General features: G+C 39.8%; 1 protein-coding gene across 1 annotated transcript in view; it reads left to right on the top strand.

The window, feature by feature from the left end:
- The first annotated feature begins 2,931 nt into the window (after positions 1-2,931).
- Positions 2,932-27,247, top strand: part of GPRIN3 (GPRIN family member 3) — a 76,701-nt gene continuing 52,385 nt past the window's right edge. Inside the window, exon 1 of the mRNA XM_004389009.2 lies at positions 2,932-3,317. The gene's annotated coding sequence lies outside the window, so the exon portion shown is untranslated. The remainder of the gene's footprint in view (positions 3,318-27,247) is intronic.

The following is a 27,247-nucleotide window of genomic DNA, read 5'->3' as shown; positions in this document are numbered from 1 at the left end:
CACTCATAGAAGGCAGACATATGATAAACAAATATTTACTGTATCAATGTATAAGTAGCAAGTCTCATGAAGAAACATAAAGTAGGGTAAAGAGAACAGAGAGTATTGCAGGTGAGTGGGGAAGGGAGTTGCTGTTTTATACAGAGTGGTCAAGAAAATTTCTTTGATAAGATGTTTATATTTCCTTCCTCACGTGGTATGGGATGTGCGTGTGTGTGTGTGTGCGCGCGCGCGCGAGAGAGAGAGAGAGTTTGTACATACACTGCCTGTTTTCTGCGGGCAAAGGAGAGGAAGTGAAATGTGCTTGGTAAAATTTTCACACCGTGTAAAAGTAAGTCATTTTTATTATTGTTAAGGATCAAGTCTAAACTTCTCAGCTTGACATTTAAGATCCGTCACAACACAGTCTTCCAACCTACCTTTCCAGTTTTACCTCCACTCCCCTGTATAAACCAAACTTTCAAATAAAATTTTCACCTTGTCTGATTCACTTGACAATTAATCATTCACCATCTCACAATGCTCCTATTGTTTCTTCTGTTTAAATCTTTTATTTTTTTCAGTTTTCATAAATTCTGTGTCCCCCAATGAAACGATAAACTTATGTATGTCAGAGGCTTTATATAAATGCCTGGAGCATAAAAAATGTTCAATAGTATTTATTGATTTAGTTTGACATACTGGTATAATGCTTATCATCACTCTGAAAACCATCATTATGTTTGGAAATTAGTGCTATACTCAACTTTACATGAGTTTTGGATTGCCTTATTTACCATGGAACAGTGTTTGAGGCACAGAATTCTGAAAAATTTTATATTGCTAACGAGGGCCATTAACTGTGCTTACGATTTCCCTTAAGGATCACCTCAGTGTTGATCAGAGCAATAAACAGCGCATAATCCTATGTGCCCCCATTCATGACGTTGGGGTATTTCTTGCCAGTATGCACTTGTTATTGATGTCTCTTGAATACTTTTGCATGAATTTTTAGTTGAAAGAACTTCCCAGCAGTCTGAGAAATCAAGCAGAAGAGAAGGGTGAGTGTGGTATATTAGCAACCATAGGATAAATACAAAATGTGATATTTTGTCCCTAAAGATGCCCATGTCCTAGTCCCTGTAACCTGTGAATGTTACCTTACATGACACAAAAATACTTTCTAGATGTGATTAAGTCAAGGATCTAGAGATGGGAGACAATCCTGGATTATCTGGGTGGGTTCAATCTAATCACAAGGGTCCTTATAAGAGGGAGGCAGGAGGTACAGAGTCTGAGAAGGAGATGAGATGACAGAAGTAGAGGTTGGAGTGATACGGTCACAAGTTAAAAAGTACAGGCAGCCTTGGAAGCTAGAAAAGGCTAGGAACAGAGTCTTCCCTCAGAGCCTCGAGAAGGAAAGTGCCACCTTGCTGATACTTCTATTTTAGCCCTGTAAATTCCATTTTTAGACTTCCGACTTTGAGAACTGTAAGACAGTAAATCTGTATTATATTAAGCTACTATGTTTATGGTAATTTGTTACAGCAGCAATAGGCAACTAATACAGTGGTATCGAAAAACCATCCTGAATTAGAGATCTATCACAATCCAACACCTACCACATACTAATTTTTAATCTTAGAAAAATCACTCTACTTCAGTTTCCCTTCCTATAAAGTGAGATCACACTTGCCTTACAGTGTTGTTATGAAGACAGATGAAATTACTCATGTAAGCACTTTTTGTAAAGTGTTTTGTGCTATACAAATGTAAAGTGTGAAACTTGAAGGGTTTTTTGACAAAGGGGAGAACTGAAATAACATCTGAAAGGCTAAATACTACACTATAAGCATTCCTGAAACAAACATATTGTTTTAGAAGTGGCCTAGTGCAAGGTTGGCCACCCAACACATGTGTCACTATCTTCCTTCCATCAACATGGCTAATATATTGCAGCATTCTTTGACAAAGAGCCAAGACACAGCCTCGGAATCCTTAACTCACCTTCAGGAAGTTGCTATCAATCAATTCTACTGGCATAAAAGAAGAAATTTATTTAAAATTTGTGGTCTAGTCATTTAGCAAGTTGGTTTTCTTGACTGGTAGCATGGGTATCATCTGTAAAACTGTTAGAAATGCAGATTCTGAGGCCCAGACCACACCTAAATCGGACTTCACATTTTAGCAAGATCCCCAGGTGAGTCCAGTGTGCTGTTTTAGAGAATATATTTTGGACTGGTTTGAATCCTAGTTGTACAGGTTACCATTGTGTGACCTCAGGCGTGTCTAAACCATCTAAGTATCAGTTTCTTCATCTGTGAAGCGGGAATTATATCTACCTCATTGGGTTGTTTCGAGAATCAGAAGAGCAACTGCAAATAGGGCATTTGCAGAGTGTCTGCCAGTAATACTCAGTTAATAATAGTTCTTTTTTATTGTATCATTTTGCACCATCTACAGCTGCTAATGTTACTACACATCCATTCAGCTTTGCTGTAGCCTTTCAGCAGGGACATTTGCCAAAGCCATCCACACCCATGGAGGAGCGGAGGAAGGAACACTGTCGGCAATGCAGTCTCCAAATACACAGGGCAGTGTACATTTTACAACACACATTAAACGTCCGGTGGTCTCCTTGCTTTCAGATCTTCGCTGCACGTGACTTCGAGACCGTTGGCTGGAGTCTAGTCTAGTAACCTGTGGGAGGGAGCAAGGGCCAGAATTCCTGCTGAGTAGTTCTCAGGCCCCCAGCCCTGTTCCTTAATCCCTTTCTTAAGTTTCCATCTGTGGCTGGTCTCCTTGCAGCAGAAGCACAACCTGCCAGCTCTGCCCAGCTCCCCCGTCTGGCGCGCAGCAGCCGCCGCTGCAACATTTCCCCCGGGGCCCGGGAAGGCGTGGGAGGGGGTTCGTGGGGGCGGAGCTCGGCGTCCTGCTGCTGCCGCCGCTGCCGCCGCTGCCGCTTCTGCCGCCGCTGCCGCCTGCAAAACTGCCTCCCCTTCCTCTGATGCCCAGGCAGGGCAGCGCTGCTCCTGGTGGACAGACGGGCGCACCCTGGGCCTAACGGATGCACCGTCAAGCACGTGAACTCCCGCCTCCAATTTGGCTCTGTGCCGGACGGCGGCGGCGGCTGCAGCCCCGCTGTGGAGGCCTCCCGGTGGTCTCCGCCCGGCTCTTAAACGCAGCCTTTGCTCTTTGCACAGTAATTTCAGTTCCTGCACGCACCAGCGAGCCTTCGGTGTGGCGCCGAGAGCCCGTGGTTGAGATATGAGACGGGAATCACCCGCCACAGCGCAGGCAGTGACCCCGCCGCACTGGGAAGAGCCGAGCGAGAGCAGGTAAGCGACCGGCGGCCACGGGAGGAGACGCCCCCCTCGCCACCACAGCCCGGCGTCCAACCCCGGGGGACAGGAGCTCTGCGGTGTGCTCCGAACTGATGGGGGATGGATTCAGTCTCACATTTTGCTTGGTGATCCTTTGCCTGTTGCTCTTGTCCCCATCCAATCCTGCAATCCAGGAGGGGCTGTCTTCCTCGCAGGTGATGAATTTCTCTGCAAGGTCATTCCTCCCTTAGACTCTGGCTTTGAAGGTAAATGGGAGAAGTCGCCTGATGTTCTTGGGCTGGGATTTTTAATCAGTCGGGTCTGCACACTTGTGCATATTCATATAGGTGTGTGTTTGTGTTTGACAATACTTCACTAGCATTTTGCTACGCTTATTCCCCTTAAGGTCAAAACACTATAGACAAAATATGTATGCGTGTGTATGTGTATATGTATGTGTAATATATACATACATATGTATATACATATGTATAGTTTTTCTTGAGGTGGGAGGAGGGAGAAGAGGAAGGGCGGGCAGAGGCTGATAAGGGGAAATCGCTGTAGAGACCTGTTCAATGTCTAGAGGTGAACTTTGGAACCACATTAAAACAGGGTAGAGACTACAGGCTATGAACGGTTCTTTAGAATTGGATTTTTGAAAAGCCCTGAAGAGGACTGTCAGCGAATACACACAGCAGATCTTCGTGCTCTCCAGGCAGATGGAAAAGATGTAGGGAAAATTTCAGACGCAACAATGGTCAGTGAAAGAAGGAGGAAAGGGGGGTACTTAATAGACATTGGGAAGTGAATTTTTGGTGTTCGGTAAGGCAGCAAACCCCTGGATGGGTTTAAAGGGCCTGGGAGGGCACTACAAGAAATCTCTGCTTGGGGTGGAGGCAGTTCAAGGTTAAGATGATGAGAATGTCCAGAAAGCAGGAGAGGAAGTGGGAAAAGGCAAAGGTTGGAGGGGGAGGGGAGAAACAAAGCTCTGAGTAGTCACCCGAGAAGCAACCACCTTTGTTAAGTATCTTCTTCCTCCTGTTAAAGCAAGACTTGGACACGATCCATCTCAATATTTTTCACAACACAGTTGTTAAAGACCCATTGGTCCATGTTCTCATTTTGTTTTTGCAAGGAATCTGGGTCGTGGCGGGACTGGAAGAAACTAAAGTGTTTACAGCACCAGCAAGATTTGAAGAGAGAGTTGATTAAGGCTTAGCTTCATGAAATATTTACACATCTCTTGCGTGGGCTTTTGTTTGCTCTTGTTGGTGCTGCTGCATATTTTACTTTGATAATGCTTTGAGTGTACTTCTACTGAATGTGCTTATTTTCCAGTTATAAACTATTCTTTCTTTTCCATTGTGTTCACCGTTGGCCTGCCTTGAGTAACAACTGTGGGAATAAAGATCCATGAGTCACAGCATAAAGAAAAAAAATCCTCTCTGTTGCTATCTGCAAATGGCAGGAGTTGGTATTAGAGAATGTTCTTTTGAAATACAATCCTGATGATTTTTCAAGGTTTTCCCCTTTGGTGGGATGAATAGGTTGTTGATCATAAACAGGAGGAAAAAAAGTAGTAATTGCCATTGCAAGTCTAGATATCATAACATATAAATTTATTTTGTAAACAGCAGAGGAACTCATGGAGAACCATGTACGGTGTGTTTTCAGTGTTCTGTTGTACATTTTTAAGGGAACATTTAGGAACCTAGTGAAATAAGTGGTGAGGCTTAACATAATCACCAACTAGGCTTTTATGAAAATGATCAGAACAAAATAGCAGGTGCATCAGCTTCAATGGGAAGTGGAGGACTGAAGCATTATATCAATCAGTTCAGTCTCAACTGGAGAATGGAGTGGGTTCTCACAAGCTGTTTTGAAATTTGTGGGATTTTTTAATTGCCTCAAAAGACGTGCCCAATACACTTACTTATCCCTATAACATTTCCTGGATTATGCCACAGATATACTTGAAGGAATATATTTAGATACAGCTATGCTTCACTGTTTGAATTTCAGTCACAAAATCTGCAGCCTGTTGGCAAGCACTATAAAATATCAGCCATGGAATCACGGAATCATAAAATACTGGCATCAGAGTGTCGGGACACACAATTCTAGTCCCAGCTCATACTTGAGCTTTTTCAGTGGCTGCTATGTCTGCCCTTCGTGCATTCATTTGTTATTTTATTCACTTGTTCATTCATGCATTCAACATATATTTATCCTGAAGTAGGCATGGTCCTCGATTGTGGGATAGAAGAGTGAACGAGACGCAGTCTCACATGGCAAAACTTGGGAGGGAGACTGACAGTAACAGTCCACTGAGTGCTGTGACAGGATGAGCAGAGGGTGCTCTGGAAGGCAGGTACATGCTGGATTATGATGTGAAATGTTTGTCTTACTGTGCATCATGTCCCCAAAAGCTCAAAAGCTCCTGCCTAAAGGGACACAGAGAAGTATAAGAGATGTTCCTGGTTTGTAAGACTCCAAGACCCATCTTGATCTGATATACAAGCATATATGCAATATTTTGAATAGCACGTGTTGAGACAGGCAAGATATTACGACTTACTAAGGAGATGGCAGGAAAATCAGAGGAGAGGGAGATACTTGGGGACTGGATTAGTCTAGAAAGGCTTCAAGGAGGAAGATGGAACTTAAGCTATGCTCTGAAAGATAGATAGGATCTGGGTGGGCAGTGAGGAAGGAATGGTGATATAGAATGAGGAAGTAAAGAATAGAGGTGAGGTAATGTGAGTTATATTTAAGAATCATTTAGAAAAGAAAACACGAATATCGAGTTGGGGAAAGAGAACTGCAGCAAAATTTCTGTTTAGGCTGAAATACTACTTAAGGGTGGCTTATATCTAAGATTTCTTTTCCTAATACTGCTACTTTAAGAAAATCTAGCCAGAATGGCCATAACATCATAAATCGGCCATTTCCTGCCATCTTTTTATTTCTTTTGCAATTATTTACTGGCTGGGCCCTGTTTCAATTGAATTTGACGGTTGAACTTTTGAAATTACGTGATACACCACAATGCAGCATGATTATTTCATTTCTCAGAACACAGCTGTGATCATTGGCACAGAGGGGCAAGGGTGATGAGGTGATTGTCGTAAATTCAGCAGACCGTTTTCTTCTCTTCAGCAAGCCTCCTATCTTGGATGGTAGCTTCTGCTGTTGGGTATGTTTTCTTTTTCTCAGCTCTTGTATGATTTACCATCATCTTAGTTTCACAGGTTTCCCCTGCTGTCCAAAAATAGAGCATTCTCATGAGACCTTTTGTAAGCCAAGAGGGCATAAAGAGACAATCACCAGTAATTTATATGAGAAAAATTTTTGAACATTCCCATACCCAAAAAATAACCTACCACATCATACCAAGTAACATATAAAACCTAAAATAACACCAACAAAGCTATGGTGGCTTGATGCTGAGATGCTGAATGTAGCTCCCAGGGAAGGAGCTTGGTGGTACCAGTCTCCATGCTTAGGGTGCAAGCTGCAAGACAAACCCTGAACACTATTTCTGCTTTTTTTTTGTGAAAGCGAAAATCCTCTTGGGATTTCTTTCCATTAGCGAAAACAGCTACTAATGCAGGTCTTTCGTAAAAGCGAAGTGGTGTAAAGACACTCGTATTTAAATATATATTTATTTAAATATATTTGTAAGAATTTCTCGAAATTAATATTAGAGTGTTTTATTATAGCCTAAAAGTTATTTTGAGGAAACTATTAGGAAGTCAGAGAAGAAAAAGTATTTGTATTTCTGAGAACTTTTTTCGATGGACTTTTTCAGCTCTTGCTGTCTTTCCAATGGAATAAAATAATGTTATGGTATGCATAGCTTTTTAAATAAAGCTATGCTTTTAACCAGAAAAACGGTACTAGTTAAAATATAGACTTATCTGCAGTTGATTTGGAATGAAATCAAGTATGAATATTCACTTTTTTTAATAAAGTTTTCTTGGACTCCTCGCTCATCTTTCTTCCTCACATCAGTGGTTAGCTTAGTGATAATCTAATGTTTTTGCATAGGAGTCCTCAGGAATAATAAAAACATTTATTATAAATATGTGTATATATTATTATTATTAAATATTTATTTTGAACAATAAAAGCATTATTATAACATTACTATCTTGAATGCAGGTGAGAACATTTTTCACAGCTTGTTAGCGGGGCAAGTTGGAGTTGGCAACACAGTAACCGCTTTCTAATTGTTCATGTTTTAAATTAGATTGTCGGTTTTATTTTGAAGCTAGCAGCATAATTTGGAGCCCAGATTATTATTACCAGGCGGTTTAACTAACTCTTGGCTAGAGGTTTAAATGCTCTGACCTGTTGAATCAGAATAAGAATCTGAAGGTGGGACTTAGAAATCTGTATTTTTATAAAGTTTCCAAAGGATTCAGGTTTTGACACCGCTGCTTTGTCGAAGCCTTTATTTATAAGGAAATAAAACATACAAATGATTTCCAGAGAAGTTAAATAACTTGCCCTAAGTCACTGTTAGAGCTGGGGCTAAAATCTGGAACTCCTCTTTCCAACATACCACTGATTCTCTGGCTGGAAGGGAGGAAGGGCATGACCTGAAGAGAATATCCCAGAGTCCATTGAGTGGGTGGGGGAGGAGAATCCTCCAAAACTGAGAGTCAATGCAGCAAGCCTTTCGTAATTACAGGAGTGATCTCTGTCCCAAGGGTCTCATGTGGCAGAAGAACTGAAACAATCAGCTGTGTCATCTGAGGCAAGAGTGTTTCTTGGCTTGACACACCAGATTCAGTTTAAAAATTCTAATTACTGGATCCTAAACGGAGTAGATACCCAAGTCATCCCTAGGAATATGCCTTCATCCGCATTCACATCCTGGTGACACTTGCAGGACCAAACCCTGAAAAGAACCGGAGGCAGGAGAGTAAAACCCCACAAAGTCACAGGCGTCTCCGGGGACCCAAGCATTATTGCTTATTCTGTAAGGGACAGCTGGACAGAGATATCCAAAGCTCCTTAAAAAATTGCATTTGCGTCTGCTAATTTTCTGAAAGAAAAGGAGTTCTAGAGTATCCTTTTTTTTAGCATGAATTGCAAATAGTCCACTAAAGTTGGAGATCTGGTTTAGGGAGAATAATAGAATGTTTTATATGGGTAGTTTCTTAATTGATTTTTCAGGGATGTTGTTTCTAAATCGCCTAAAATTAAAATCACCACACTGTACCTATGATGGACAGTTCTCTTTCTTTATAATGTAAAACTTTGGTTAAATGCAATGCTTGAGGGAGGCAAGTGTTCCTGTTAGCTATATTTTCTGAGTAATCAGGGCATCTTTTTTGTTCTAGTTCTTGTTGACAGTTTTTCTAAAACGTAATAGCCTGTTTCAATGTGTCTGCCTTAATAGGTGCAATATGCCAAATATCATCAAGATTCAGAATTTTGCATAGCCTCCGGGTTATTATTCTGAAGTGTGTCTGTGTAGGACAGTTGAAAGAGCTGCTGAATGTAATGTGGAAGGTTTTTTTTCTTTTCTGCTTGCTTTGTGCCCTGATATGAACATTATACAAAAGTGTACTCATAATACACTTTAAAAAAAAAAATGTTGTTCAAAAATGCAAAAGGCATTTGATTCATCCTGGGTTCCACTCATTTTGGAATGCTTGTTCCTTCACACTAAATTAACTTCTCAGTCCCCTCAAAACATGGCTCGAAGCTCTATTATCTCAGTAAACCCTATGTAATTGTTCAGACCAGTTTCGAACTTCTGTTTTATACACACCATGATTTTATTATTTTTTTAATTTATACTTGTTCTCTATATCTCTATTATTTTCTAAGCATACCTTTCTCGGAATCCTTGTTTCAATTATTTCTTCATGAAAAATGCAGGTAAAAATGAAGCAACTAGAAATTTTAATGCTTATAAGAATTTCAGTCAGATTTAAAGTTAGTAAATCAGCATGCATTTTCCGATGAATGAGTATAAATTGATTACGAGAAATGAGTATGGAGGATTGGTCTTTGTTTTCATATTGAACACACTCTAAAAGCAGTCAGACAGCAGAAATCTGTCAGGGGCAGGGGCAGACTCTGATTAAGGTAGTGAAAAGTGCCTGTGCAATCTCCTCCCACACAGGGGATGATTTCTCAACTCTGCATATAGATTCTCAGAACAGAAGAATGCTCTGCCATGAGCACCTGAGAGACCTGGTGCATTTGACTTAACCGCTTCTGGCCTCAGGTTTGAGGATGTATGTATTGGATCAGAAATTTGAAACTGGCAGTCTGTGGGCCCAGCAGGAAGACCATGTTTTATTTGACCTGCAGGGAATTTATTTTTAATTAAGCCTATATTTAAAAATTAGAGGATCTGTTATAAAAAATGAAACACTGGACACTGGACCCACATTCCCTAGTTTGGAGCTGAATAGTGGTATGTGCTACCTCTCTATTTTACTAAAGTTCCCACTATGCCCTATTGTCTCTCTGACATTGAGACTTCATACACGTCACCTATACTCAACAGCTTCACTTAATTGTGTTACCTAGAACCTGTATACGTATGAGTTTGTGAAGTCTAGACTCTGAAATGCTATGGTTCTACGCATGAAATTAATGTTTCCCTACAAAGCAGGGAAACATTGAATGCAGTTATCTCCCATGAGCCATAGTGAGAGTCTAGAAAATTTCCGTCATCAAAATATGTAGATTCAGTGGAAGTTTAACGAATATAAACTGAGTTGACCTGGTCTGTTAGTAAAAGAACAGTGGAGTTTTTTGTTTGCTTGCTTGCTGTTTTACTGTACCACGTGTGGCAAACAAAATATTAACGGTTTTAACAATGGTTTAAGTTTCTTCTTTACCTTACAGATGAATGATTTATTCATGTAGTTTTTTATCTGAAGGAGTCCCTGGGTTGTGCAGACGGTTAAGTGCTCGATAACTAGCTGAAAGGTTGGCAGTTCAAACCCAACTAGAGGTACCTCAGAGGACAGGCCTGGTGATCTGCTTCTGAAATGTCACAGCCTTGAACACCGTATGGAGTGTAGTTCTACTCTGCAACGATTGGGTTTGCTATGAGTCAGAATCAACTCAACGGCAACCAACAACAACATGTTTATGTTATATACTACTCCTTAAATATACACCAAATTTGCGTAGCCTCCTGAAAACACAAAAAAACAAACCAAACCAAGCCATCGAGTTGATTCTGACTTATAGTGACCCTATAGGACAGAGTAGAACTGCCCCGTAGGGTTTTCAAAGCTGTAAATCTTTACAGAAGCAGACTGCCACATCTTTCTCCTACGGAGCAGCTGGTACGTTCGAGCCACCAACCTTTTGGATAGCAGCCGAGTGCTTAACCGGTGTGCCACCAGGACTCCTGAAAGCACAAAATACATCCTAATCTTTCAAGTAACAGTGCATCCTATTTAGTAAGCCTGGCAGTTGACATAAACTGTGAGGAGTAGTATTGACTCATATCCTGGTTTGTGACTGTGTCTCTACAGCTGGGAAATGCCATCAAATGGTGGCAGTTGATAGTGCTTTCAACCATCTCTGAAGCCTGTCAGACCACTGCACAATCTGGACACTCGAGTGGGTGGAGCTGCTCTGTTAGGATGGCTGAAAAGGCATTGACTGTGTCAGGGTTGATTTATTCGTGTCGCAAATAAAGACAAATGCCCTTTTGAGACAGCAAGATGGAAAACTCAGACAGAGCTCTTCAGTAGAGAAAGCTGTCTTAGTAGCTCTCTGAGCTCTCTAGTTCTTTCTCAACTTTTGCTGCCACTTTCCTTCCTCAGGCACGCTTCACTGCATTTCCACCCCCACATCGTGCCTCCTACTTTGCTTCTAAAAACATCCTTTCATCTAATTATTAATCCTAAAGTGTTGGTGCTTCAGCAGCTTCACTCCAAGAAGACAGTGCTGAGAATAGTACCAATTGAAGCTAACAGAGGACACGGCGCTACATCGACTCTTGTGCTTTCTTTTTAGAGAGTGGCATTTCCTCGGAGAATGACATCTAAGAGATTAAGTATTAGGCATCATGTCACCTGAAATGTATGGATCATATATACAAGACCATAAGCATTAAATTCTTAAGGGATAAAGTTATTTTTCCTTAATAGTTTTAAATAATAAAAATTTAGTTACACTGAAACTTCCATGCTCTTTTTGAAGATACTATTCTCCTTTCCTTTGGTGGTTATTTTGATGTTTAAAACTGGAAGAGTGGGGCTCTAAAAGATCATCCTCCAGGGGTTTGTAGCTTTTGGATGGTGAGTCTAGGTCTCCAGAAGAGATGGTAAAAGTTAATAACTGAGTTGGGCCAGATTGAGGGTTACATCAGTTACTACTGGCTTTCCAAATCAAATAAAAGCATTCCTCAAACTGGACGTAAGAATTTATTTAGGAAATGAGGTATAGTGTGTGAAATAGGGTTAGGGGAAAGCCCTGATTTAAGGAAGGTGGATTCCTTCCTTAGATCATTTAATAATTCTATATTGAGTACATAAAATATATGTTAGACCAGGGCTAGATGAGGGCGTGTGAGGGCCCTAAGCATTGATAATCTGTCGTGCCCCCTGTTTACTCATGCATTCGAATGGAGTATGAGGGTTTTATATATATATACATGTATATAATATGTGTGTGTGTGTATGTGTGTTTGCTATTCATGATGTAACTTCTTTTTAAATGCAACTATAATATTAACAATTGAACACAAAAGTGGCATATGCCATTTTAGCAGAATGAGATGAACTGGTGCCCTTATTTTGTTGATGCCCTAAGCAGGTGCTTACCTTGCTTATTGGATAATCTGCCCCTGGTTAGACCTTGTCTATGTGCTAGGAATTCAAAGTTGAATAACACATAGACCAAACTCTCAAGTACTGGAATAGATAAATTTATTATCAAATATGGTTCCAGGAAAGCTAGGGTATACTCTTCCTCATCATGTAATCTCAGGGAATTCCCCTAGTAGCCTAGCACCAGGGTCCCTTCTCTGTCCCAAGCAAGCACCCCCACACCTCTTTCTTCCTTCCTGTGGGCCCCAGCAATTCAGCTTAATTTCCGTTCCTCTTCACAGCTTCACGACCTGTTCACCACACCTGGGTTCCTTTCTTCCCAGCCAGGCCAACTGGAAAACTAGAAAAAATCATTCCTACACTGCACTTCCTTAATGTTGTTAAAAATAAAAACATAGGTGCGTGTGTTTTGAACTTTGTTCTGCTGAAACCAACTGAGAAATAAATAAATAAAAAATCTGTTGCCATGGGGCAGATACAAGTATTAAATCTTATAATATTCTGCCACTGTCTATTCCACGTATTAAAAAGAAATCTCTTCCCCATGAGTATACCTCAATGTAATTTCCTTCCCCTTTGTTTTCTGCTCCAGAAATGACCTCCAAATGCAAGGGAGATGAGTGAGAGTGGACATTATTATAGAAGTAATTTTATCATCAGGATTAGTATAACTGACGTTAGAGAAAACGGCTGTAAATTTTTATCATTTTCTATCATTGGTCCTTTATCATTACTTATAAATTACTAGTGTGTTTTAACACAGATTAAGGACTACTGTTATAGAGGATTGCCTAGACTCTTAGGAACCACCTCCACCCTTGGGGAATGATCTTGAATCAGACCAGTACTGGGTAATATACCCATTTCAGGCAACTGAGCATATCTAGATGTTTTCATACCTGCTCTGTGAAATACCCCATGTCATCGTGGTTCTTATCACTCTTCCCTGGCCTTCCTCTTTAGGGCTAGCACCCTGGAAGTTCAAGTGGTGATTCATGTCTCTGGAATTCCATCTTGTATATTTACCCCACTGGGTGTGGAACCTCCTTGCCTTACTACCTAGAAAGCAGTGGCATGGAAGAAATAAGAGAGGAGGAGGACACCTCCCTTGTAGGGCTAATGATAAGTGGAAAAGCATGAAGACCCACCAAATGCATGAGGGAAGAGGGAGTAAGAGACTAAAATGAGCCACTCAGGGGCATTTTGCCATGTTGGTTCTGGGTGAAAGAGAGCCTTATTACATTTATCTTTATGCATCTACTTTCCAGTGTAAGGAAATGGCTGATGCACTGATGGATAGACTACAAATCTGCATAAAGAACTTGAACTTTTTCAAAACCTAGTGAAGATTTCTCTGCCAGTGGCATTGTGCTAAACAGATTTTTCATTTAAACAAATGTATGTGGTTTATACTATTATTTTCCCCATTTTAGAGATGAGAAAGCACAGATGAAATAACTTGCCCAAAGTCCCACAGATAATAATAGACTAAGGTGGAATGCAACTTCAGATTTGTCCAGCTTCAAAGCACATGGTTAATATTTTAATTATATGCTTTACCACCTTGCTACCCTGCAATATTCTGTTGATGATTTCAAAGGAACTATTAATACTGGGTCAGAATATGAGGAGAAGGCTCAGTGTGTATGGACTGATTTCTTCTATTTTGGATTTCATTTTGTGTTGCTTAAAACAAAATGTGGAAGCTTCTAAATTAGTGATAAGTCATTTCGGAACAAGCAGGTGAGTTCAAGGACAAACATTTAGCTTAAACTTTATAAATCATCGTATCGTATAGGCGATAAAATTAGCAAACATAATTTTTTTATCAAATACCCAGTGACACATATTTTCAGCAAACAACATTTCTTTGTTTCTCAGAAGAAAAACAAAATACATTGCACACAGCCATGTGTGTATATACACACACAGATAGACACGTACACACACACACACACATAATGAGAAAAAGCAAGCATGCGTCTTTGTTTGGCCTTACCTACAGACTTTGGACTTAGAAGCTATTTATAGAAATAGTATTTCCGTGATTGATATTTTAATCATAGACATTCATTTACTTATGGGAGTTGAGCAATTCCTTATTGTAATTTACAGCTAAGTGTCCTAGTTACAAATTGAAGATGGAAATAAAAGTAATCTGTGTACAGGAGGCCCATTTGAGAAAAGTTCTTTTCTTAAAACTAATGGTACTTGACAGGGGGATGAATATACATACCTGTTCATTTTGGAGGTAAAATCCACCAATTGTTTTTAAACCCATGACTTTTGCCTTATTTTTTTTTTCTTTTTAGTTCCTTAGTAAGCACTAGGAGACCTGGTGGTGCAAACAATTAAGCATTCAGCTGCTAACCAGAAGGTTGGTTGTTCGAACCACCCAGAGGCTCTGCTGGAAAAAGACCTGGCAATCTTCTTCTGTAAAGATTTGTTGTTCTTGTTGTTCAGTGCCATTGAGTCGGTCCCGACTCATAGTGACCCTGTGTACAACAGAAGGAAACACTGCCCTGTCCTTCGCCACACTCAACAATCATTGCTATGTTTGAGTCCATTGTTGCAGCCTCTGTGTCTTCCTCTTTTTCGCTGACCCTCTACGCTTCCAAGCATAACGTCCCTCTCTAGGGACTGGTTCCTCCTGATGACATGTCCAAAGTATATGAGACGAAGTCTCGCCATCTTCACTTCTAAGGAGCATCCTGGCTGTTCTTCCAAGAGAGATTTGTTCGTTCTTTTTGTAGCCCATGGTATATTCAATATTCTTCACCATCACCATAATTAAAAGGCGTCAGTTCTTCTTTGGTCTTCCTTATTCATTGTGCAGCTTTCGCATGCACATGAGGCAATTGAAAACACCATGGCTTGGGTCAGATGCACCTTAGTCCTCAAGGTGATGTCTGTGCTTTTAACACTTTAAAGAGGTCTTTTGCAGCAGATTTGCCCAATGCAAAAAGTCCTTTGATTTCTTGACTGCTGCTTTCATGGACATCGATTGTGGATCCAAGTAAAATGAAATCCTTGAAAACTTCAATATTTTCTCTGTTTATCATGATGTTGCTTGTTGGTCCAGTTATGAGGATTTTTGTTTTCTTTATGTTGAGGTGTAATCCATACTGCAGGCTGAACTCTTTGATCTTCATCAGTCTGTATATTGCAGGTTGTTAATGAGTCTTCCTCCAATCCTGATGCTGTGTTCTTCTTCATATAGTCCAGCTTCTCGGGTTATTTGTTCAGCATATAGATTGAATAAGTATGGTGAAAGGATACAACCCTGACACACACCTTTCCTGATTTTAAACCACACGGTATCCCCATGTTCTATTTGAATAACTGCCTCTGGTTCTATGTTCAGGTTCCGCATGAAGACAATTAAGTGTGCTGTAAAGATTACCGCCTAGAAAACCCCATGGGGCAGTTCCACTCTGTTACCTGGGCTCACCATGAGTCGGAATCAACTTGACGGCCCCCAACAACAACAACCTTAGTAAGCAGTTGATATTTTTCTAATAAAAAAATTGACAGAAGTCGCCTACAAACTTTAGTCTTACTGTTGAACCTTTTTCATCAATCTGGAATGTTTTTACCACCTTGTGTTTTCAAAATCCAAACTCTTTGTTCTGGGAGGTAGCATACTAGAGTGCACCGCTTTTCATAGTGCGGTAGATTACCATCAGCAACACGTGAGATGATTTTAGGTAGTATACAGATCTACTTCTTATTTTAATGGTTATGAATTTATGTTAATATAAAAATATATTAAGAATAAATCTTAAAGTGTATTTATAAATATATAAAAAACCCAGAGTCATTGTGTCAATTCCAACTCATATGATATGTAAAATATATAAGTAGCATATCAAAGCTGTAATTTCACAGACATTTCTTTGTTGTTAGTTGCCATCAGGTCAGCCCCTGACTCATGCTGACCCCTTTCACAATGGAGTGAAACACTATCAGATCCTGAGACGTCACCATGGTCAGTTGTCGATTGGATCGTTGTGATCCATAGGGTTTTTACTGGTTGATTTTCAGAATTAGATTGCCATGCCTTTCTTCCTAGTCTGTTTGAGTCTGGTAGCACTGCTGAAACCTGTTCAGCGTCATAGCAACACACAAGCTGCTACTGGCAGACAGGTGGTGGCTCTGCATGAGGTGTATTGGCCAGGAATCAAACCAGCGTCGCCAACATGGAAGGACAGAATTCTACCACTGAACCACGACTGCCTCCCCTCTGTTATTTCCTAGGGCTAAGCTAATATTTTCACCTACTGCACTGAAGTCAACTTAATAAAAAATATTATGTAAAATATAGTTTAGTTAAGAATCACATAAGGCAAGTATCATGAAAGTGATACACAAATGTCACAATCTGTAAAGTGATACAATACACAAAGCCATCTCAGGTTTTCTCTAGAAATGGGAGGGTTGGTCCAGAATCCCTAAGATGAATTCTAGCTGCCCCAGTGCCTCCCCTGCTCATTTTTTTTTTTACAGTCTTGCATTTTTTTCTTCATTCTACACCTATTTTCTGAATTTTAGGTGTCTTTAGCCTTTCAGAACTTTAAAGAGACCCTTGTCATTTCTCCCTCCCCATCATCACCAATGTACTCATTAAACAAACCTCCCACAGAGAGCTTAGGTCCTATGCAATGCGGGCATAGAAGAGAGCTACGCAGGGTTCTCTATCTCTGACGTCTCTGTTAAATGAACATACGTGCCTGTAATCCCCATTGAAGTTGAAGCCCTTGAAAGCCCTGGACTTCTGCCATAATCTTTTCTTCGTACTTCCTGGAAGACTGAGAGCTCTTCAGTGGAAAGTCCCTTCATGGATAAAACACATTATCAGAGCTCATATTACAAATGTAAAACATGTTGCTGAATAGCTTGAATGGGCTTATACATGAGGATGGGCAAAAGGTGTTTCTACATTTCATAGCTAGAAAATTTGAATTCTTAGGTCATTTTGAATGTTAAGGGGGACAATTAGTACTTTCATGATTTTAGGGTAGAGAAAAATGCATCTTTGGTCAGTTAGACATTTTTACATGTCTGAGTCAAATGAGGAATTTGAACATTTGTCAGGATTTTTTTGTTTTGTTTTGTTTATTGTGTGTTTCTATGTCTGAGTCAAAAATCAACTAGATAGCACCCAACAACAACAATAAATAAGTGGTTAAGATGTAACTATCGTTGTCACTATTAGTCCTTGCGAATTTGTTCTTGAGAAGCAGTGCTAAAATGTTTTCGCACATGCATGTGGTGCTATACATTGTCACAAGCATCTGTGTAATGTCAGTAGAGTATTTTATGCTTGCAACAATTCATGAGATTGTTCTCTAGTGGTGAAAAGGATATAGCTGTGGTTTCCTGCCGGAGTTTCTATATAATAGTGAAACAAGCATCAGAGGATGCAGTTGGGTTTGGTTATTTGCTCATACTCTGCTGCTCTTTTCTTTTTTGTGAAAAACAGGAAGCTGAAATTTGTTCTTAACTTAGTTCAATTGATGCTTAATAAGGACTTATCTATGTGCCAGCATGGGAGGGACGTAAAGATGAAAAGATGCATTGCTGTCTTTAAAAGACCATAAAGTCTTAATGTTAAGAAGTACTGAAGTAAAGAAGTTGATGTGCTCCTAGCAGTATGTATCTTTCAGTGCACATACATTGTGATGAAATTGATTATTTGAAATGATTTCCAGAATTTTAATGTTTAAATTTTATCAAAAGTAGATAAAACTTCCCAAGTATAACATTACATTAAAGCATATTTTGAAGATACAACTAGCTCTGTTGGTTTTTGACTCTAATTATTGCAGCAGGTTAGTTAGTTTGTCTCTGTTCTTTAGTCATAGACAGAGCTCCCAATACCCCAGCCCATTGGTTTTGAGAGATATTGGGCAAAAGAGCAAATTGCTAACCCCTAGCTCAGAAATGACCAGTTAGCATTGAGTCGATTCAGACTCATGGCCACCCCATGTGTATGACAGTAGAACTGTGTTCTACAGTGTTTTCAATCTCTGGTTTTTCAGAAATAGATCTCTAGGCCTTTCTTCTGAGATGCCCCTGGGTAGACTCAAACCTTCAACCTTTTGCTTAGCAGCCGACTATGTTAACCATTTGTACCACACAGAGATCAACTCAATGGCAACCAACAACATCTCAAAAACAAGGTAAAATGAAATAACCTATTTAGGCTTAATAAATCATTACTATCATTTGATGTTATCATACATAAAAAAAAGGCATGCACAAGAGAATATTTGTAACTAAGTACATACTATGAATCAAAAAAAAAAAAATTTGACGGAAGCCACATCAGTTAGGGAAGCAGAACCTCGGTGAGTGATATGGAATAATGGATTTATTATAAGTATTAGACCATATGGGAGCTGATGAAGAAATCTACGAAAAGCAGTTGCTTTTGTATCTGGTGTTGGTCCTGAAGTTGTTGTAGGTTTGCAGGACTGGCCATGAAGAAGAAAAGCTGAAGTGGAGCTGAGCAAGGACAAACTGGATCTTGCAAGGCAAACTGAAATCCATAAAGAGCAACTGGAACTTGTGTTTCACTCATACCTCATCTAACGTCAAAAGACTTGGAAGAAGTGAGAAGGGCCTGGCATCCTGCACTGCAAAGCTGTCCTTGTACCTAACCCAGAAGCCTAGGACTCTGGTGGGAGCCAGAGGACCTACAGCCTGATAGCTGCCTGACATCTACAAGGTGACCCAGGAGATCAGCTAGCAGCAAACTGTTGCTCTGCATCAACCTTCAGAAGCTGCTGCTTCAGTTCTACCTTCCAAAGCTCACATAAATTACTCTTGCAGCCAACTGTAACCATGAACCACCTAGGGAAGGGAATTCTGGGAAACAGGTGTCCATCTGAGCTAAGTTGACACCTAGTTCAATACCACCACAGAAGCTAGACAATAAAAAGAGAAATGTTTAAGGTTGGAAAGTCCCTTGTTTTTGAGTTCTAGAAGAAGCCTTTCTATGGAAGGATTCATAATACAGTCAGCTCATGGATTATGTTTAAGAAGTTGTCTTCTATAGACTCCTACAAATTTTCTTGTATAGAAAACTCTAAGTTGTTGGCTTATTTCCATTCAAAAACTGAAGTTTCAGAAGGAGGGGACTCTAAAGAAATTCTGAGTTTCAGTCGTTTAAGCTATTGAACTCATCTCTTCAAAATATGTATCATCCTGGAACATAAAAGGTAATGAGATTAACTCAGCACGTGGCTGGGAGACCTAGTAATGAACATATTTTCTACCACAATAGATTCCGAACTCCATTTTTAGATTTCCGTAGGTGCCACAGAAGGTTCATATAATATAATGTTCCAGAAATGCAAAAGTTCTGTTGGAAAGAAGTTTCCTTCATGTGCTGCTTTTATTTTATTTTTTTAAACTTTTTGTTTTGAGGCTATTTTTCTTCTAAGGGCATACGCAGTGGCATTGCCTTGTGAAGTGGTGAGCTTACCAACAGTGGAGGCATTCAACCAAATAGTCTAGCCAGGATTCCAGAAATGAGTGGGAAGTTGGCTTATGGATGGTCTGAGGATCATTCAATTTTCAAGATTCTTTTATTCTTTATCAGTGACACTCTCAACCTCTCTTTTTTGCCTCATCTCATTTAATAAGTAATATTCAAATAGGCAGGCTTCCCTTGTAATCTGATTTTTTCTCTCTCACCAAAATAGCACATTGAAATGCAAGTTGGTGACCTAATTTGTAAAAAAAATAATAGTAACAATACAAAATCTCTTACTTATGTTCTAGTAAGAAAAATCACTTTTGGCATTGTTTGCTTTTGACAGAATCAACAGTCTTGCCTTTTACATAAGCAAGAGAAATGTGTTATTCATGTATGTCACCATTCCAACCATATTTTTCAAACCATATTTTACAAAGCGAGAACACAGAAATCCAATTAGAACAATACCCCAAAATTCAAAGGCAAGTAGAAAAATCCATGGAAAGAGGAGAATGCAGTTTCATTAAAATTCACAACTGATGGTATACAACAGCTGATAGAAAATATTATGTTAGATTTTTGACACATTAACTATGTCCTTGTATGTGTTTATTAGATTAGCATGTGTAGAAGTGTTTATTTAAGTGGCATATGTTATTTGCCTTTTGTTGCAAATCTCTACATTTAGGGTAGGGTAACAGTGTAGCGTATATACAAAGATGAGTAAAACTTGTTCCTTACCCACAAAAGAATCTGTAATCTAGTGGAAAGATAATACAAAGAACCAAATGAAGGGAGAGGGAGAAGTGTTGAGTGTTGGCTTAATATGGAAGTGGAAATATAATGGTTCTAAAAAATAACAAGTTATAAAACACCATTCCCCTAGGCTTACCATGCAATCCAGCATTCACGCTTCTAGGTATTTACCCAAATGAGTTGAAAACTTATGTCTACATAAAAATATGCACACAAATGTTTATAACAGCTTTATTCATAATTGCCAAAAATTGGAAGCAACCAGGATATCCTTCAATGGGTGAATGGATAAACACACTGGGACATCTATACCATGGAGAAATATTCAATGATGAAAAGAAATGAGCTATCGAGCTATGGAGGAACCTTAAATGCATATTGCTAAGTGAAAGAAACCAGTCTGAAAAAGCTATGATTCCAACTATATGACATTTGGAAAAGGCGAAACTATAGAGACAGTAAAAAGTTCAGTCATTGCCAGGAGCTCAGAGGAGAGGGGAGTAGGGCTGAGTAAGTGGAGCACACGGCATGTTTATGGCAGTGAAACTTTTCTATGGTATTGTTGGTGCATGTATCTGTATGATATAGTTCCGTGTGCTATAATGGTAGACACATGACCATTATGCATTTGTCAAAATCCATAGGACTTACAATACACAGAGTGAACCCTAATGTAAACTATGGGCCTTAGTTAATAATAATGTCTCAGTATTGGCTCATCAATTATAACAAATGTACTACACAAATGCAAGATGTTAATAATAGGATAAACAATATGCTGGTAGGGAGAGGAGGTATATGGGAATTCTCTGTACTTTATGCATAATTTTTCTATAAGCCTAAAATTTCTCTGAAAAATGAAATCTTTTAAAAAGTTCATCTCACACGACACACCTAGCATGTCGTTAAAAAAAGAAAAATCAAGTGTTGGCAATGATGTGAGCAACGGTAATTCTCGTATGTTGCTAGTGGAGATACAACATGATACAGCCAGCGTGGATATCGTTTGGCAGTTTCTTACAAATTTAAACATTCACTTGCCAAATGTACACAAACAGTGGTACAATCATGCAACAGAAAAAAATAAAAAGGAACAAACTAATGAGACAGGGAAAATGGATGAATCGCAAATGAAACCAGTTGGCATTGAGCCTCTTCTGACTCATGTTGATCCCATGTGTGTCAGAGTAAAACTGTGCTCCACAGGGTTTTTCAGTGGCTGATTTTTCAGAAGTAGATAGCCAGGCCTTTCTTCCGAGATGTCATTGTGTAGACTCAAAACACTAGCCTTTGGGTTAGGAGCCAAATATGCTAACCATTTGCGCCACCCAGGGACTCTGACTCCCAAGTACATTATGCTGATAAAAGAAGCCAGACTCAAACAGCTATGTATTTTCATCTTATGACATGCTGGGAAGAGCCAAACTATAGGGATGGAGAACAAATCAGTGGTTAAGGGTAGAGAGAGTTTGGCTATAAAGGGATAGTACAAAGGAATTTATCTGGGGAGTGATGGAACCATTCTGTATCTTGATTGTAGTACACTTGTCAAAATCCCATAGAATGGTACCCATAAAGAATCAACTGTATGTAAATTTTTTTTAATTTTTTTTTTTTCAATTGCATCTCAGAAGTATGGTCTATTATAGCAGAGCATCCTCCTGGTTCTTAGGTCAGAAAAGCAGGCCATATGGAGAAGCTGCTAATCCTGTTTCCTGTTTATTGACAGAGAAAAATGTGCAGACTGAACAGATTTTTCACTTCGATGTCCAGAAATCTTGGGTTAGTTTCTATCTAAAAACTCTCTTTAAATGGATAGAGATAAGTATCACGGGACTCTGGATGTCAGCTGACAAGTTGGTTGCCCAAATTAATGTTATAATGTTAAGTTAACCATCTGGTGAATGTGTGTGGGAATAGTTTGTTTGCTGTGTCCTTTACTATCTGTGGGGGATGGGGCATGCTGCTCTCTCTCCCCAATCTCATATTCACAGGCTCTGAGAAAAATTTCCTCAAATATTATTTATTGAGGTCTTATTATATGAGTGATGTACTACACACTGTAAGGGCTAAATATTGAGCTACATAGAGTTCCTGTCCAAGTGGAGCTTATAACCTAGTGTGAGAGATAAAACATGGCTTTCAATAACTGTAATTCCGTCAGATTATAGCAAATTCTGTAACAGGGGTGTCCTCACAGTACTATGGCTGATAAGAGAAGGACGTCATCACTTTCTTCCAGAGATACCAAGAAAGGCTTGTTTTATGGAGAGCGTGGCATTTGTCCTGAAAATTTTAAGATTCCAGTAGATCCTAAGCTCTTTGAGAAATGGATCTTTTCTGTCTTATTCACTGGTTTATCCCCATATGTAGGGGATACACTATTGGAACACAGTCAGTGTTTTGGAGCTCATTAATGAAGGAAAGAAAAAGCAGTGAAGCCAAACCAGCTGCCCTCCCGTCTATTCCATTCATGGCGACTCCATGTGTTTCAGAGTAGAACTGCCTTCCATAGGGTTTTCATATTTTCAGAGGCAGAGAGCACATCCCAGGGGGTCATGGCTTAAGCAGAGGAATGCAGGCAGATGCTTCAAGCATGTATGAGAAACTCCAAGAAGTTCCATTTAGCTGGAGTGTAGGGGACTGTGGGGAATAATGTTACAAAATTGTGTTGGAAACACACTGGGGAGGGCCTTCAGTGTCAGGCTTATCTGTCACACTCGGTTATAAGCTCCGTTTTGGATAGGGACTCTAAGTAGCTCAGTAAGTAACCCTCACAGCAGGTACTGCAGCACTTATAATTTGAACATTTTCAGTATAGGGACCCAGTGAAGGATTTTGAGCTGGGAGTGATGTGATCAGATCTGCGTTTTAAAAAGATGTCATTTTACAGTGATTTTTAGACACTGACAATTAGTGATTATATAAACTATTGGAGCAAAGTAGAGAGGCCATTTCTGAGGCAGCTGTACTAGCTCAGCATGACTTGGTGAAGGCAGTTGTTGGAATATTGTGCCTGGAAAACAGGAATCAGAAGACCTGGGATCAGATTCGAACTGTGCTTCTAAACTGTGGAGCAAGTCCCGTAAGTTTCTGAAGCCTCATATTTTATATCTACGAAGTTATTGTGAAAATTATCAGAAATATTATCTGTGGGAGCTTCGTAGATTTTACGGATAATCAAACATCGTGAACGTGGCACAGGACTGGACAGTGTTTTGTTCTGTTACACGTAAGGTCACCATGAGTCCTAGCCAACTTGATGGCAAGTAACGACAACAACATAAATGTATGGGGGTATTGTTTTGAGTCTTGGCTGTTGGAAAGAAAGTTGCAAATATTTCTGGTAGGGATGTGATGGAAATTGGTGACTGTATAATGTAGACGGTGAGGGAACAGAAGCTGTCAAAATGACTCCAGGATTTTCAGATTTGACTGGGAGAACATCTCAATAGAGATGTCAGGAGGAAAAGTTTATTTTGACAGAATGATGTCAAACCCAGTGTTGTACATTGAGTTTGGGACCCTTGCACAATATTCGGGTCAGATTTCTGGCACGCAGTTATAAAATGGAGGAGGACCAAGAGGATGTGGGAAGAAGGGTGATATCTGGAATTGCAGCTATTAAAGTCCACACTGTTAGATGTTGGAAGCATGACAGAGATTACCAAGGAGAGGAAAAAAGAGAATGGAAGAGGAGACTCCCTGGTAAAACTCATATTTAGGGGGTCAGAGAAGAAATCAGTTTGAACTAAGGCTACAGACGGACCCATCAGAAAGTAGAAAGGAAAGTCAAAAATGAAGTGTCAAAGGTGATCAACTGGTTGCCTTCTGAGTTGATTCTGACTCATAGTGACCCTATAGGACAGAGCGGAACTGCCCCAAAGTGTTTCCAAGGCTGTACTTTTTACAGAAGCAGACTGCCACATCTTTCTCTCGCATAGCAGCTAGTGGGTTAGAACGGCCGACCTTTCGGTTAGCAGCTGAGCGCTTAACCACTGCACCACCAGGTCTCCTTCCCAAAGGTGACCAGTGATGAAAAATGATACCAGCAGTTCAAAGTGGATGAAGAATAAGGTTCAATTTCCTCTTTTCTAAAATTGCAAAAATAATGCCTTCCTAGCTGGCTTGTTATGGAGAATAAATAACAGACAATACCTAGTGCAATATCTTGTAATAGTAGACTTAAAAACAATTTTTATTATTATTATTGAAAAATATTAATTCTCATTTCCAGCATACTTTAGGAATTTTTAAAAATGTTATCCGGACCTTGTGAAATTTGTATGTGTGTGATGTTGTCTTTTTGTTTTTAAAGCTAAATCATAGACTAAATTTGCTGCATAATAACATTTCCTGACCTTTAAAGGGTAAAGCATAGTTCAACTCCAGTTTTAGAAGAGCTTCGTACTGTTTTGACAAGAGTATTTTTGTTTTTTTGTTTTGTAACTCTCATGAGGGTGGCCTGGGTGGAAAAATAAATTTCCCTCATCTAAGATGAAGTTGAGTGTTTTCAAGGTACGTAGGTTCACAGGGCAAGCAGAACTTGCTCATCTGCTTCCATCTGCCCCAACGTGGAGTAGATTTTTCAGGCCTGAAGGTGGCAATGAGATGTTTTTATGAAAACTTAATTGACCTAGTAAATTATTAGTGAAGGGGAAAAGAAATGAAAAGAATGTTGATACATTTTCATGTTATGAGTGTGTGACCGAGATAGCATAGAAAAATCATCAAATCCATTTGTATCGTGTTGATTATTCTTTAGTTTTGCCATAAGAAGCTGAGTGTCTCTGCTTTGATTCATGCAAGAACCAGTTTGCTTTGCAACAAAGAGAAAGAAAAAAAACAGCAATAAAACTCTCTTGCAGGATCACTCACTGCATCTCATCTCGAATGGGCCACCTTGAAAATGTATGCAATTAAGGAGACACAGTGAGAAAGCAAAAAGGCTCAGGGACATCTGTAGTTACTCTGGGGAAAACCATCTGATGCAGGAGGCAGCCTTCTGTGATCCTGAAGGACCCTTGTGCCTCTGACATCTGATGGTACGGTTTTCCACGCGTTCAAAACGATTAACCCTTCAAACATCGTGAGAATTCTCAAGGAAATTGATAAAACCTTTGCTGTCATTTGATATAGGTTTGCTGGCCTGACACTGAAACTAAGGTCAAATTTTCTATATTTGCTGAAGTCAGTTAAAGTCAAGATTATCATGGACTGAGGCTATCAGTCATTTTTAACCTTAGGGTTTATGATGTTTTCCTAATATTCAAAAATACTTTAAACACCCCCAACATTTCTTTCTTCTGTTTTGATCCACATCTCAGTTAATGGCTTCATTCATTTTTTACTCATTTTGAGTCATAGACCCTTGAAACAACAATTTATGGAATAATATGTGCATTCTTAGACTCGTGTTTACGTCTGTTCATCATAGATTTGTGCCTAGAGCTGTGCTTCCCACTAAGGATGCCAACCCCATGACCTCTACACCTCCAACCTCAGCTCTCTTTCCTAATACATCCTAGGCACAGTGGACCACCGGAAGCCTATACTTTCCTGTCCTTGAATCTTTGTTTAGGCTTTTCCCTCTGACCAAAAATCTCAGCTCTCAAAACCTGAATTCATTTCCTAGGGCTACGTAACAAAGTCCTACAAACGGGGTGGCTTAAAACAACAGAAATCTATTATCTCACAGTTCTGGAGGCTACACGACACCACCACCCATTGCTGTGGAGTCCATTCCAACTCCTAGCGATCCTTGGCATTTCTTGGTTTGTAGATGCTTAACTCCTCTCTGCCTCTGTCTTCCCGTGGCTGTCTTCCCTCTACATCTCTTTATGTCTCTTCTCTTTTTGTAAGGACACCAATCATTAGGGCCCAGTATGACCTCATGTTGACTTAACGAATTACGTCTACAGAGACCTTATTTCCAAACAAGATTACACGCACAGGTACCAATGGTTGGGACTTAAACATATCTTTCTGAGGGACACAATTCAACCCATAACAAATCTTTACCAAATCCCTGTGCTAGGGAATAGCACACAGTCCAATTTGGTCAGAGTTTAGATGTATTAATCACAGAAGACCAACTTCTGTAACATACAGTCCTAAAATGTCAATGGTTTAATGAAATAAAAGTACACGTATATATTTAGAAAGTATATTTTTTCTTTTTATTGTGCTTTAGGTGAAATTTACAGCTCAAGCTGATTTCTCATTCAAAAATTTGTACATGTATCATTTTGTAACATTGGTTGCAATCCCCACAATGTGATAGCACACTCCCCCTTTCCACCCTAGGTTCCCTGTGTCCATTTGTCCAGTTCCTGTCCCTTCCTGCCTTCTTGTCTTTGCTTTTGGACAGGAGCTGCCCATTTGGTCTCATATACTTGATTGAACTAATAAGCAAGTTCCTCATGTGCGCTGTTGTTTGTTTTATAGGCCTGTCTGATCTTTGTCTGAAAAGTGATCTTCAGGAATGGTTTCAGTTCTAGGTTAGCAGAGCGTCTGGGGGCCATAGTTTCCGGGGCTCCTCCAGTCTTGTCAGACCAGTAAGTCTAGTCTTTTTACCTGAATTTTAATTCTGGTCTACATTTTTCTCCTGCTCTGTCTGGGATTCTCTGTTGTGATCACTGTCAGGGAGGTCATTGGTGGTAGCCAGGTACCATCTAGTTCTTCTGGTCTCAGGCTGGTGCGGTCTCTGGTTCATGTGGTCCTTCAGTCCTTTGGGCTAGTATTTTCCTTGTGTCTTTGGTTTTCTTCATTCTCCTTTGCTCCAGGTGGGATGGGACCGATAGATGTATCTTAGATGGCTGCTCACAGACTTTTAAGACCCCAGACACTACTCACCAAAGTGGGATGTAGAACATTGTCTTTATAAA

The sequence above is a fragment of the Trichechus manatus genome, unplaced genomic scaffold, assembly GCF_000243295.1.
Source record: "Trichechus manatus latirostris isolate Lorelei unplaced genomic scaffold, TriManLat1.0 scaffold00228, whole genome shotgun sequence".
Lineage (NCBI taxonomy): Eukaryota > Metazoa > Chordata > Mammalia > Sirenia > Trichechidae > Trichechus > Trichechus manatus.
This window is presented reverse-complemented; position numbering and strand designations above follow the sequence as displayed.